This window comes from Stegostoma tigrinum, chromosome 10 (genome assembly GCF_030684315.1).
Source record: "Stegostoma tigrinum isolate sSteTig4 chromosome 10, sSteTig4.hap1, whole genome shotgun sequence".
Classification (NCBI taxonomy): domain Eukaryota; kingdom Metazoa; phylum Chordata; class Chondrichthyes; order Orectolobiformes; family Stegostomatidae; genus Stegostoma; species Stegostoma tigrinum.
In genome coordinates this window covers 59171657-59184225 of record NC_081363.1, presented here as the reverse complement: position 1 = coordinate 59184225, position 12569 = coordinate 59171657, and the positions used below count along the sequence as shown (strand labels likewise).

General features: G+C 42.7%; 1 protein-coding gene across 5 annotated transcripts in view; it reads left to right on the top strand.

Moving 5' to 3' along the window:
• The window catches only part of LOC125455634 (neuronal PAS domain-containing protein 3), a 1150912-nt gene that overhangs the window by 1041923 nt on the left and 96420 nt on the right, over positions 1-12569 (top strand). The gene's annotated exons all lie outside the window — the stretch shown is intronic.

Sequence of the window (12569 nt, the reverse complement as noted above, 5' to 3'; positions counted from 1 at the left end):
TCTTTATTATGCCTTAATTAAATAATAAAATGTTACAATTCTTAATAAATTTCCTGAGCTTTAAACATTTGAAATGTTTCAGTAAAGGATCATTGAGCAGGTGATGTACTGATGATTACCAAATCTAACTTGATATTTCTTACTATTTTCAGTTTAATTGATCACTAAAAATGCAATGTGAATACAGAATCAGAATTGGCCTTTCGAAAATTGTCCAAAGCCTTGATTGAAAATTTTCTGCAGAAGACTCTCAATTTGATTATACCTTGCAGTGATTCATTCAAATTAGGAGTGAAGAAATTAAAAATATTTAACCTGGGCAAGTAAAATAGTAAGTGAATTAATAAGTGTTAAAATCTCAGAGCAAGTTTAGAGGTATTCAATATAATTAATAATTTAGGCAGGGTACTAACTCGGAACAGAGTTTCATATCACTTCATGGATGGCACCTTAGATTGTTGGTGCAATTGCTGTATCATGTGGGAACTTCAGTGACAAAACATGCCTTGGGTGACTCCTTGAGCAGTACGTGACTCCAGCTGCCCCAGCTCAAGCTCAGGATTTTTAAGCTTGAGGTGGGGAAAACTCTTTTGGTGCAATGACAGTGTCTATCTCTGAACCAGGAGCCTGTGTTCAAATCCCACCTGCTGCTGCAATAACATCACTGAACTGGTTGGTTAGAAAATATTACACTTGAGAGGAAGCTGAATGGACAGGCAAGTGGCATGATGGAATTTAATCCACATAAGTGTAAGGGGGATGCATCCAAGCGTAAGCTTAGGGAGAGGCAATATAGACTTAAAATACAGGAACAGAAGGACCTGGGAGTACATGTACTTAATCGCTCAGGGGAGCAGGAACTATTGAGAGAGTGCTTGCACATATGGGATATTAGGGTTCATAAATGGAGGCTTCATGTACAAAAGCAGGTAAGTAGTGCTGAACCTTTCTGAAGCTCTAATTCGGCTTCATCTCGTTCTAGACACCATACTGCAGGAAAAACTGTGAAGTTCCTTGAGAGGGTAGAGAGAAAATTTATTTGAATGAATGACTTTGTGATTCAGTATGGAGCAAAGGAGATAGATGGGAGACAAGAATTGGAGTGGTAAAGTCTTTGGACTCACAATGTAAACCCCTCAGTTGTTTAAATCCCACTGTAGCTAGTGGTGGAATTAAAATTCAGTTCACTGCCCCTGTCCTGGGAGTGTTATTTGGGGATAGTGTTGAGGAAACTTACTTACTATTCACTTCCTGTCTAAAAGAGTAGAAACAGTCAGATAAAGTAGGCAAGGAATACTTCTCCTACTGAGCTGATGGTACAAGGATTAGAGGATGCAGATTTAAAATTTGAGCAAAACTCACCGGGAACTGTTGGGAAGAATTTTTTTACATGGCATGGCAATGCTCTGGATCTCCTTGTCCACAAGTATGGTGGAAACAGAAGCAATCAATCTTTCAAACAGAAAGGGCGCTCAAAGGAAACAAACTTGCAGAGATACAGGGTTGGAGTGTGGATGTGGGGCTAGGTGGATTGCTGTTTGAGGAGCTGGTATGGACTTAATGTTTTCCTTCTGTGTTGTAACAAACTTTAGACTCTAGATCAATGAGCAAGATAACAGTATAGAATCGTGGAATCTTTACAGTGTGGAAGCAGGCCATTCAGGCCGTTGCATCCACACTGCCCTTTCAAAGAGCATCTCATTCCCCCCTACCCTATCCCTGTAACCCTGCGTTTCGCATGGCTAATTGCCCCAGTCCACACATTCACAGACACTACGGACAATTTAACATGGCCAATCCACCTAACCTACACATCTTTGGACTATGGTAGGAAACGCAGAGAAAGGGACAATGCGTAAACTCCACATGGGAAGTCTGGAATTGAACCCTGGCACTGTTTGGAGGCTGTGCTAACCACTGAGCCACAATGCTGCCTTTCAACATGGCTCACCATCGCCTGACATTGTTATAAGTGATTGTCAGAAACCTCAATCAACATTACTGTCCATTATATATTCTTACAGAATATTGAATCTGTTCTGGCTAGGTTCTAACAATGATGAAGATACTTGAACAACGAAATTCATAAATTTGATAATTGCCCTTTATCTCATTGCTTGAATTTATCTATCAAATTACACCAACTTGACAATGGATTTGATTTCTTGAATATTTTAGTGACCTGCTTTTTCTTCATGTAATTTGAAACACACTTCATTCAGCCTGCAGCTCCTCTGCAAAGCTGCCTCCCCTACACTTTGGATATTTTTCAGTAAGTTATGGTTGATTACTTAAAACTACTTTCACCTTTTGTAATGAGTTGATGATCTCAATTTCTTTTCCATCTTTTATGTACCACCCCTTCCATATCTCCAAGATTAAGTACCAAAGAACTTTGCTAGCACATTTCTCACTTTATTTTGAATGGAAAGTGATACCTGGCTTTAATTTTGATCCTTCCAAATTCCTATATATGTAGACCACATTGCATAATTAGGTTCGATTTTATATTGAAAGTCGAATTTTAAAACATGTGAATGAATTCGTAGGTCTGCAAGAAATTAATTCAAGAACTAGAATTTAACTCTTCTTTCTAACCTCTCTCAGTCCCTTGTTGAGGTACTTTTATAAATGAAGTGAGACTCCTGACATGGAGCCTTACTAGATTTCAATGCAGCTTGCGAATAGAGTCAAAGTATTGCTGGATGATTTTCCACCTACACTTCCTGCAAAAGTGTGGCAAGTTCAAAGGCAGTATGAAGCTGTGGAACTTGATCCTTGTTTTTGTGCAACTGCCACCCACTCACTCTTCCATTACTATGGACGGACATTATCGCAAATTCTTATTTCTGCTTTTGGAAGCATAAGAACATAAGAAAGGGGAGTAGAACTAGCCCAAGAACTCCTCAGATATGCTCTGTAATTCAGTAAGAATATGGCTGATGTCATCTTGGCCTTAAATCCAATTTCCTGCCTGTTCCCTGTAACTATTGACTCCCCTGTGGTTCAAAAATTTGTCTCAACCTTAGATATATGCAATGATTCACCTTGTTTTCCACAGTGGAAAATATCAAAAAAAGTGATTTTCTGAGTGAAAAAATTCCGTCTGTTTTCCCTTTTGAATTGGTAATCCTTAAATTCTGAAATTATATCCTCTTGTTTTAGATTCCACCACAAAACACCCCTTCAGCATCTACCTTGTTGACCTTCTTCAGGCTCTGATATATTTCAGTAAGACACCTCTTGTTCTTCTGGCCTCCACTGAGTGTGGCTCCCACCTGATCAATCTGTCCTCCGTAGACCCTTTATCACAGGAACCAACCAGCGAATCTTATTTAAACCATCTCCGGTAGAATGCATTCCTCCTTAATAAGGAGACAAGAACTTCTCTTAGTGCTGCAGGTGCAGTCACAACAACTCGTACAGTTTCGCAAATCTTCCTTTGTTTTATATTCCAGTTCCCATACAATGAAGACCAATATATCTGTTGTGAGGAAGGGCCATCGGACCCGAAACATTGACTCTGATTTTCTCTTCACAAATGTTGTCAGACCTGCTGAGATTTTCCAGCAACTTCTGTTTTTACTCCTGATTTACAGCATCTGCAGTTCTTTTGGCTTTTATCTAATATTCCACTTGCCTTCCTAATCACTTTGCCTTGATGCTTAATGCGCATCATGTATGAGGATATTCAGATTTCTTTGTACTACAGCATGCTGCAAACCTTCTTCATTTAATAATATTTTGCTACACTATTCTTCGTAACCATTTGGATAACCTCCCTGCTTCTATTTATTTTCCACATTTGATCTCATTCACTTAATCTATCTACATTCCTTTGCAAATGCTTCAGGTTCATTTTAATCATGTTGTGCCTTGGGCAGTTTGGTGGTGGGTCAAGCTTTAATCAGGTGAGAGCCAAACCATCTTCCTGCCATTACCCCAGTTAAGTTAATGTTGGGAGGACCTCTTAAGGGCCACGGTCTGTTGCTGGTATTTACGTCATAGTAATCAAAAGACCCACCATGCAGTAAAGCAAATTCTGCAAGCACATGGCTCTATTGCATTTTTAAAAGCACTCAGCGCTGAACAACGTTAACAATGGCAAGAAATCTAGGAGATTTGCTTGACGCGTCACTCAAGATTATTCACACCATCAAGAGCAACTAGTTGCACTTACCAGTAGAATGCTGGATTTTGAGAATAGGTGCTCGCTAGGGAGTGGTGAGATGCCAATTAACAGGCATTGTTGCTCATAATCACTCTCATTAACAATAGATCTCATCTCATCAGTATGAAGCCTCCGATTGTACCATGGAATGGAAAGAAACTAGATGCCAAGAATTCCTCACATGGAAATCACAGGAATTACCTAGCTACTCTAGCTCTTTCATGCTTCCTCTGATTACTATCTTTGGCACTGAGCATCACCATTCGACGGAATGGTCCATCAGCAACAGTCACATTCACCAGCATGGCAAGGATACCGTCACAATTGCGGCACCAATTCCCACTTACCTACCAAGCCCTCTGGGTGTGTGTGCAGCCGTGTAGGGAATCTTTCAAATGCCAGCACTTACCTGGGTGCACAATGCCATTGACCTATTCTGGGAAATCCAACCACTGCTGAGGTCTTCCAGCTATTGTGATTGGTAGAATTGGCCTAGCATTGAGTGACAAAGAGTGCCTTAAAGGCATAGTAGGTAGTTAATGAGGTGAATTTGGGACAATAGCACAAGAAAGCTTGTTACAGTTCGTGGATAGAAACTCTCTATAAAACTTTGCAAAATGAAACTGGGGCAAAATATGGTAAGTTTCAGCCCTTGCTCAACTCTCACCCTGTGACCGCAATTACTACCATTCAAGTCTGTTTTCTGTTCATTCCCTAGCCTGCTTTCCCTGCTAATGTTCTATCCCAACACCAAGAACTCTAACTTTGGACAGTAAGAAAACTCACAAAGGCCTGTTTTGGAAATCCAAATACACCAAACTGGTTCTCCCACATCCATCCTGCATGTTCCTTGAGTCCTCAAAGAATTCTAATAAATGTGTCAAACATAATTCTCCTTTCATTGAAATATGTGGACCTTCCTGATTAAAATATGATTTTTAAAATATGCTGTAATGACTTTGTTCATAATTGATTCCAGTGTTTGCTCAATGTTAGGCCACCTGGCTGCAAATTTACTGCTTTTCATTTTCCTCCCCTGAACAGAGATGTTACATTTGCTGCTTTCCAATTTACTGGAATTTTGCAAACTCTAGAGAATTTTAGAATATTACAACCAATGCATTTGATGTTTCAGTAGCTACTACTTTTAAATTCCTAGGATATGGGCCATCACAGAGAGCTTGTCAGCATTTAGTCCCAATACTTTTACCCAGAATTTTTTCAAGTCAAAGAAATAAATCTTAATATTCAAATCACAATTTTTGTCACTAGAAAGCAATATTGAACTTGTAAAGCATGTAAAACCAATGTTCCACCCAATTTCGCCAGTTTACCACTCAGCATTTGTGTTACAGTTATTTCCCATATATTCTTCTCAAACAAACATTTTGCTATTAATTATGCATAATAAAACAAAACAAAAGTATTGTTATATAGAAAGGAATTATATGACATTAAAATGGGACTGAATTATGTCAATGTGATCTGATCCATTTTTGAAACACCCTTCTGATCCCATTTCACCTGAATTTTACACCCAATGTTGACTGTTTAGGAAGAATTTAAACTCTCTGAATGAGAAACTGGTGCAATGTGCTGGCTACCCACCAGAGTCTCCTTGAATGCATACCTGGTGTTAATGACTAGGCCCTATTTCCATCACAAGCAGAAACTAGCAGCTAGAAACAAGCACAGATAGGTTTACTTCAACTTTTAGAGAGCTAAGGTCAGCCCTAGGGTCTCCTGCAGCTCTCATAAATCTTGTGGAGATTGGTATTTTGCAGACTCATATACGTGTGATGGGGTGGGAATAATTCTGAAGCAGCAAAAGCTGAAACTTTCCTAGTAAAACCCAGAGGATAACTTTTCACAATTTCTGGCTCATCAAAGAAATATTTAAACTTATCTTTTAGAAGTTTTATTCCTTTGCCAACTTGATTTCCTTCAGTCCACAAGAAGGTATCCTTAAGATGCATTGGATGTAATCCAGTTCTATTTAATATTTATCAACAAATGTTCCCATTTTTAGATTCTTTATCTACAGTATAGGGAGCAAGGTAGAGTTACAGTCGCTATCATATCAACTAGTATCTTGTTGAGGGGGGTGCAGGCTTAACGGGTCAATCTCCTGCTCATATTTATTGTCTTATGAATCAGGTGACACTTCAGCTGTGGAACAAACTACGATTCATAGATCAACTTTAATTCCTATTAAAGTCCATATTTCCCCTCCCGCATTGGAAGCCTCGGGAAATTAACCAGGAATAAATAAATGATAAATTGTTCCATTCATTGACTACACTTCACACTGAGATATGTTACATTTTATTTTCATTCTTCAAAACCATCCTGTTCCTGCAGTTATTATAACAAAATCATTCAATACATTTCAATAACCTTTTTTTAATCTGATATGTTCTTTTTATCCTTCTTGAATTTTCTGCCCAACGTAAGAACTGACTCTCAGCGCCACCAGGAATCTGCACCAGGAATGCAATTGGGAGAGTGAGCCAGGACACACCCCAGTGAGAATGGGGATTGAATCCCATGCTCTTGGCACAGATCTGACCCAGACTGGCCATCCACCCAACCAAGCTGGCCCCAAGATGTCTGTGTTGCTGTGGGAACTTGGACTTTTAGATGCACATTATTGCATGGAGCTGTAGATTGTGATGTAGAGAGACTCCCAATTCTTTCCATTACATGGCTGATCAGGAATTACTGCCAGCTCTTACTCTCTGCCATTATGTGCGGAATAAAGATCTTTAAGATAATACTGAACCTGTTTAGCCACATTATGAATGCAACTTCTTTGAAATTCTAGAATGGGACTTGAGCCCATAGTGTCTTGCTCAGAGATTAGGGCATACCACTGCACCACAAAAACTCTTTTGTTCTCTATTCACCTACATTATTTTACTAAAGCAAACATGGAAGGATTTTGTTTACCCACTTTAATACCTCGTAAAAACTGAGGCTAATTGTTGTAATGTTTTGTTATTTCATTTCAGAGAGGATATTTTAGCATGAGTGGTACATTTATTATTAACCAATTTTAAAATTCATTCTTTAAACATTGTACACAGGGACTTCTAGGTCTGGTTTATGGCAGATATGTGTAACATTGACCTAATCTTTGCTCTTTTCTTCTTTATGTAACAAAAGTGGAAATGGGAATATTTTAAATGCATCACCAGACTGATTTTAAATTAATTACACTTTCTGTCAGAAAAGCAGAACATCTGACAGAAACCTAAATGAAGCTGTGGATTCCATTAATGAAAATTAAAAGGCAGTGATTAGATTACAGTGATCATATTATAATTGCTTTTGACATACCTGCTTCATGTCCTACTTACTGGGGCCTAAACTCTCTGTCATCCCTTTTCGGGCAAGTAACTGATGACATGCTTCTGGGACACACTGAGCCTTCACGACTGTCTTAAATTCTTCCTCGGGCCTCATTGTAATAGTCGAGGCAAGTTGCCAAAGCCTGTCTGTCCTCTGAAGACAGCTTATCCACACACTGTAATGGTATTTGGGCAGCTTTCCTTGCCAGCTGGGGCCCTCAGGTAAATCCTACAGCCGAAGGAATTTAGAACTATCTCTTGCAGACAGCTATCCGATTCCCATTGTTAGATTTGTCATCATGGCACCCATTTTACATCTATATGTATTAATATTCATGACTTGTGTTGTGAGACTATTTATTCCCCAACCTTTGAGAAAGAGACAGAGACAAAGAAACGTGTTCTACTCTGGATACAATGAGAATCACAGGCTGAAATTTCCTAGCCCCTGAACAACATGGACAAAGTTGAGTCACTTGAGAAAACATATTTCCGAGATTGGAAAATACAGATACTCAGTGTCGAGGAGAGAAGTCTAATTTACCACCCAAAATTTAAACGGTGAGATGAGCATCTCACTGGTGAGAGGTCCATTTGCATGAATTAACATCTCATTATCATCTATTCTCACCTCATTTATATGCAGTTTACACTTCTCCCACGTGGTGAAAACAATACGAAAGTCGGAGTGGATACCCAGTGGCTCTAGCTTGTGGTTTGCTCCTCCAGGCTTCTACCTTGGCCTGCATTCACCAACAACTCAGGGTGCATTCCATAGGTAGAGATCACCAGCAACCCCATTGACAGAGGTTTGCTTTCGATGTACGCCAGTCTCATTGCATCACCATAGACCTTCAACTCATTTGGAATACGTTTCTACAATACAGTACTACATTTGGAGTGTACCAGAACCTTGCATAGTAATGTTGCTTTGCATGCAGGGATAGGCATCCATCTCGTGGATTAGAGCAGAGTGCATCTCAGAGCTCTTTAATGCCTCATAAAAAATAAGGCTAGAGTGACTTGATCATGTTGTAGCATGACTTTTTTCAGAAAGGATATAAGTGCTACTCTTATTAATGATTAAATGTTAAAATATGTTCCTTAAATATGTTAGACAAGATCTTCCAGGTTTGGGTAATATATCTAGGTTATCGGTTATGATATAGTTTACTTGTATTACGTGCTCCCCTGGCACTCACTTTGGACCTACTTGGATATTCACAATATCTATGCTTGGCTTTACCTTTTAGTGCCTTGGTATCACATTCAGAACTTTTAGGCTCATTGTTCTTCTGTCTTGCCTTGCCTGTCAGTGTAGACAGAAAGCCAGGCAACAAAGATCATTCAAAGTGACATAATGTAGGTTATGACACAGTGCTGAGTCAATGTCACTCCTTCCAGGAGCCTGTGGGACAAACATGCTCTTCGACCAAATGGTCATGCCTCAAAGTCAAGTCAAGGGGACTGTTTTCAGTCAGGAAATACTGAGACAGTAAGTCAGGGGCACCGTCTGAGATCAGTCCAGGGACCTGGTATTGGTTAATCAGCCACTTGTGGTGGTCATGTCAGGGATTCCATATTATTACAGGCCAGGGAGTGACCTGGCCAGGTCTAGTGCAACCAGTCCAGGTTTTTCTTTAATAGAATCCCTACAGTGTGGAAACAGCCTCTTTGGCCCAACATGTCCACACTGACCCTCAGAACATCTCACTCAGACCCAGCCCTCTATAACCCACCTAATCTATACATTACTGGGCAATTCAGCATGGCCAATCCACCTAGCCTGCATATCTTTGGACTGTGGGAGGAAATCTGAGCACCGGAGGAAACCCACACAGACACGGGGAGAATGTGCAAACTCCTCACAGACAGCCGCCTGAGGGTGGAATCAAACCTGGGTCTCTAGCGCTGTGAGGCAGCAGTGCTACCCACTGAGCCACTGTACCACCCCTTAGTTAGTCGGGTTAGTGGTAGTTTGGACACAAGTTTCTCAGAGATCAGTCAGGACTGTAGTAACTCATCGTCAAGACTTTTCTTCCAAGTTGACCAGGGAGGTGGGCCACAGTCACTCAAGAGCAATGATAAGATGTTACACTACACTGGACATTAGGGAAGAAGCTGCACTCTCTTAACAGAATTCTAACATGGTATGGTACTGAGGTTGGGTAGGTGAGAAATTTGACTCTTCTAGTTGCACGTTTTAATATCAGCCAGACAGGTGAAGTAAAATAACAACACATTTATAAAGAGTATCAGAGATAATGGGAACTGCAGATGCTGGAGAATCCAAGATAATAAAATGTGAGGCTGGATGAACACAGCAGGCCAAGCAGCATCTCAGGAGCACAAAAGCTGACGTTTCGGGCCTAGACCCTTCATCAGAGAGGGGAATGGGGTGAGGGTTCTGGAATAAATAGGGAAAGAGGGGGAGGCGGACCGAAGATGGAGAGAAAAGAAGATAGGTGGAGAGAGTATAGGTGGGGAAGTAGGGAGGGGATAGGTCAGTCCAGGGAAGACGGACAGGTCAAGGAGGTGGGATGAGGTTAGTAGGTAGATGGGAGTGCGGCTTGGGGTGTGAGGAAGGGATGGGTGAGAGGAAGAACAGGTTAGGGAGGCAGAGACAGGTTGGACTGGTTTTGGGATGCAGTGGGTGGAGGGGAAGAGCTGGGCTGGTTGTGTGGTGCAGTGGGGGGAGGGGACGAACTGGGCTGGTTTAGGGATGCGGTGGGGGAAGGGGAGATTTTGAAACTGGTGAAGTCAACATTGATACCATTAGGCTGCAGGGTTCCCAGGCGGAATATGAGTTGCTGTTCCTGCAACCTTCGGGTGGCATCATTGTGGCACTGCAGGAGGCCCATGATGGACATGTCATCTAAAGAATGGGAGGGGGAGTTGAAATGGTTTGCGACTGGGAGGTGCAGTTGTTTGTTGCGAACTGAGCGGAGGTGTTCTGCAAAGCGGTCCCCAAGCCTCCGCTTGGCTTCCCCAATGTAGCGGAAGCCACACCGGGTACAGTAGATGCAGTATACCACATTGGCAGATGTGCAGGTGAACCTCTGCTTAATGTGGAATGTCATCTTGGGGCCTGGGATGGGGGTGAGGGAGGAGGTGTGGGGCAAGTGTAGCATTTCCTGCGGTTGCAGGGGAAGGTGCCGGGTGTGGTGGGGTTGGAGGGCAGTGTGGAGCGAACAAGGGATTCACGGAGAGAGTGGTCTCTCCGGAAAGCAGACAGGGGTGGGGATGGAAAAATGTCTTGGGTGGTGGGGTCGGATTGTAGATGGCGGAAGTGTCGGAGGATGATGCGTTGTATCTGGAGGTTGGTGGGGTGGTGTGTGAGAACGAGGGGGATCGTCTTTGGGCGGTTCTGGCGGGGGCGGGGTGTGAGGGATGTGTTGCGGGAAATTCGGGAGACAACGCATCATCCTCCGACACTTCCACCATCTACAATCCGACCCCACCACCCAAGACATTTTTCCATCCCCACCCCTGTCTGCTTTCCGGACAGACCACTCTCTCCGTGAATCCCTTGTTCGCTCCACACTGCCCTCCAACCCCACCACACCCGGCACCTTCCCCTGCAACCGCAGGAAATGCTACACTTGCCCCCACACCTCCTCCCTCACCCCCATCCCAGGCCCCAAGATGACATTCCACATTAAGCAGAGGTTCACCTGCACATCTGCCAATGTGGTATACTGCATCCACTGTACCCGGTGCGGCTTCCTCTACATTGGGGAAACCAAGCGGAGGCTTGGAGACCGCTTTGCAGAACACCTCCACTCAGTTCGCAACAAACAACTGCACCTCCCAGTCGCAAACCATTTCAACTCCCCCTCCCATTCTTTAGATGACATGTCCATCATGGGCCTCCTGCAGTGCCACAATGATGCCACCCGAAGGTTGCAGGAACAGCAACTCATATTCCGCCTGGGAACCCTGCAGCCTAATGGTATCAATGTTGACTTCACCAGTTTCAAAATCTCCCCTTCCCCCACCGCATCCCTAAACCAGCCCAGTTCGTCCCCTCCCCCCACTGCACCACACAACCAGCCCAGCTCTTCCCCTCCACCCACTGCATCCCAAAACCAGTCCAACCTGTCTCTGCCTCCCTAACCTGTTCTTCCTCTCACCCATCCCTTCCTCCCACTCCAAGCCACACCCCCATCTACCTACTAACCTCATCCCACCTCCTTGACCTGTCCGTCTTCCCTGGACTGACCTATCCCCTCCCTACCTCCCCACCTATACTCTCTCCACCTATCTTCTTTTCTCTCCATCTTCGGTCCGCCTCCCCCTCTTTCCCTATTTATTCCAGAACTCTCACCCCATCCCCCTCTCTGATGAAGGGTCTGGGCCCGAAACGTCAGCTTTTGTGCTCCTGAGATGCTGCTTGGCCTGCTGTGTTCATCCAGCCTCACATTTTATTAATCTTGGAACCAACACATTTATAAATGTGAGATTCTATTTCCAAAGAAGCGTCACTGTTGTCACCTACATACCCTCAGGAGATTTTCTTTGTTGTTTCCCTCCAATTGTGTAGACTGTGAAAGACTATCCTTAGCTGGCAGTGATTAACCTGGTGCCCAGTTGGGCTTTAACTGTTGTGCCAGTGGCACAATCTCAGAATATCCCGCAGTAGCGAGTACTTCCACCTGTGAATACAAGGCAGTGTCATAGAGAAATGATGCACATGTACCGAGATGAACAACGAAGAATTGCATGAGATAACTCCCTAGAGCTATCTATGAAACCACCCCCTCCCCCAAATTGATACTGAGCTGATATTTTGGTAAAATTCAGCTCCCTGTTCTGCATTAAGTTGAGAGAGAGGGAGGAAGAAGCACAGGGAAAAAAAGAAGCCCTTTGTTTTGGAACAACAAAAGAAACTGGGCTAAAAGTTAGATGCTATGTTCAGCATTCATAATCGGTGTGTTTTTAGGTTAATGAAATAGAAGAAAAATCCAAAAGCAGAAATTATACCAAGTGCACGTCTTTCTATAGTTTTATATTAAAAATCTGTTTTGTTTATCTTAGTTTTCAATCCC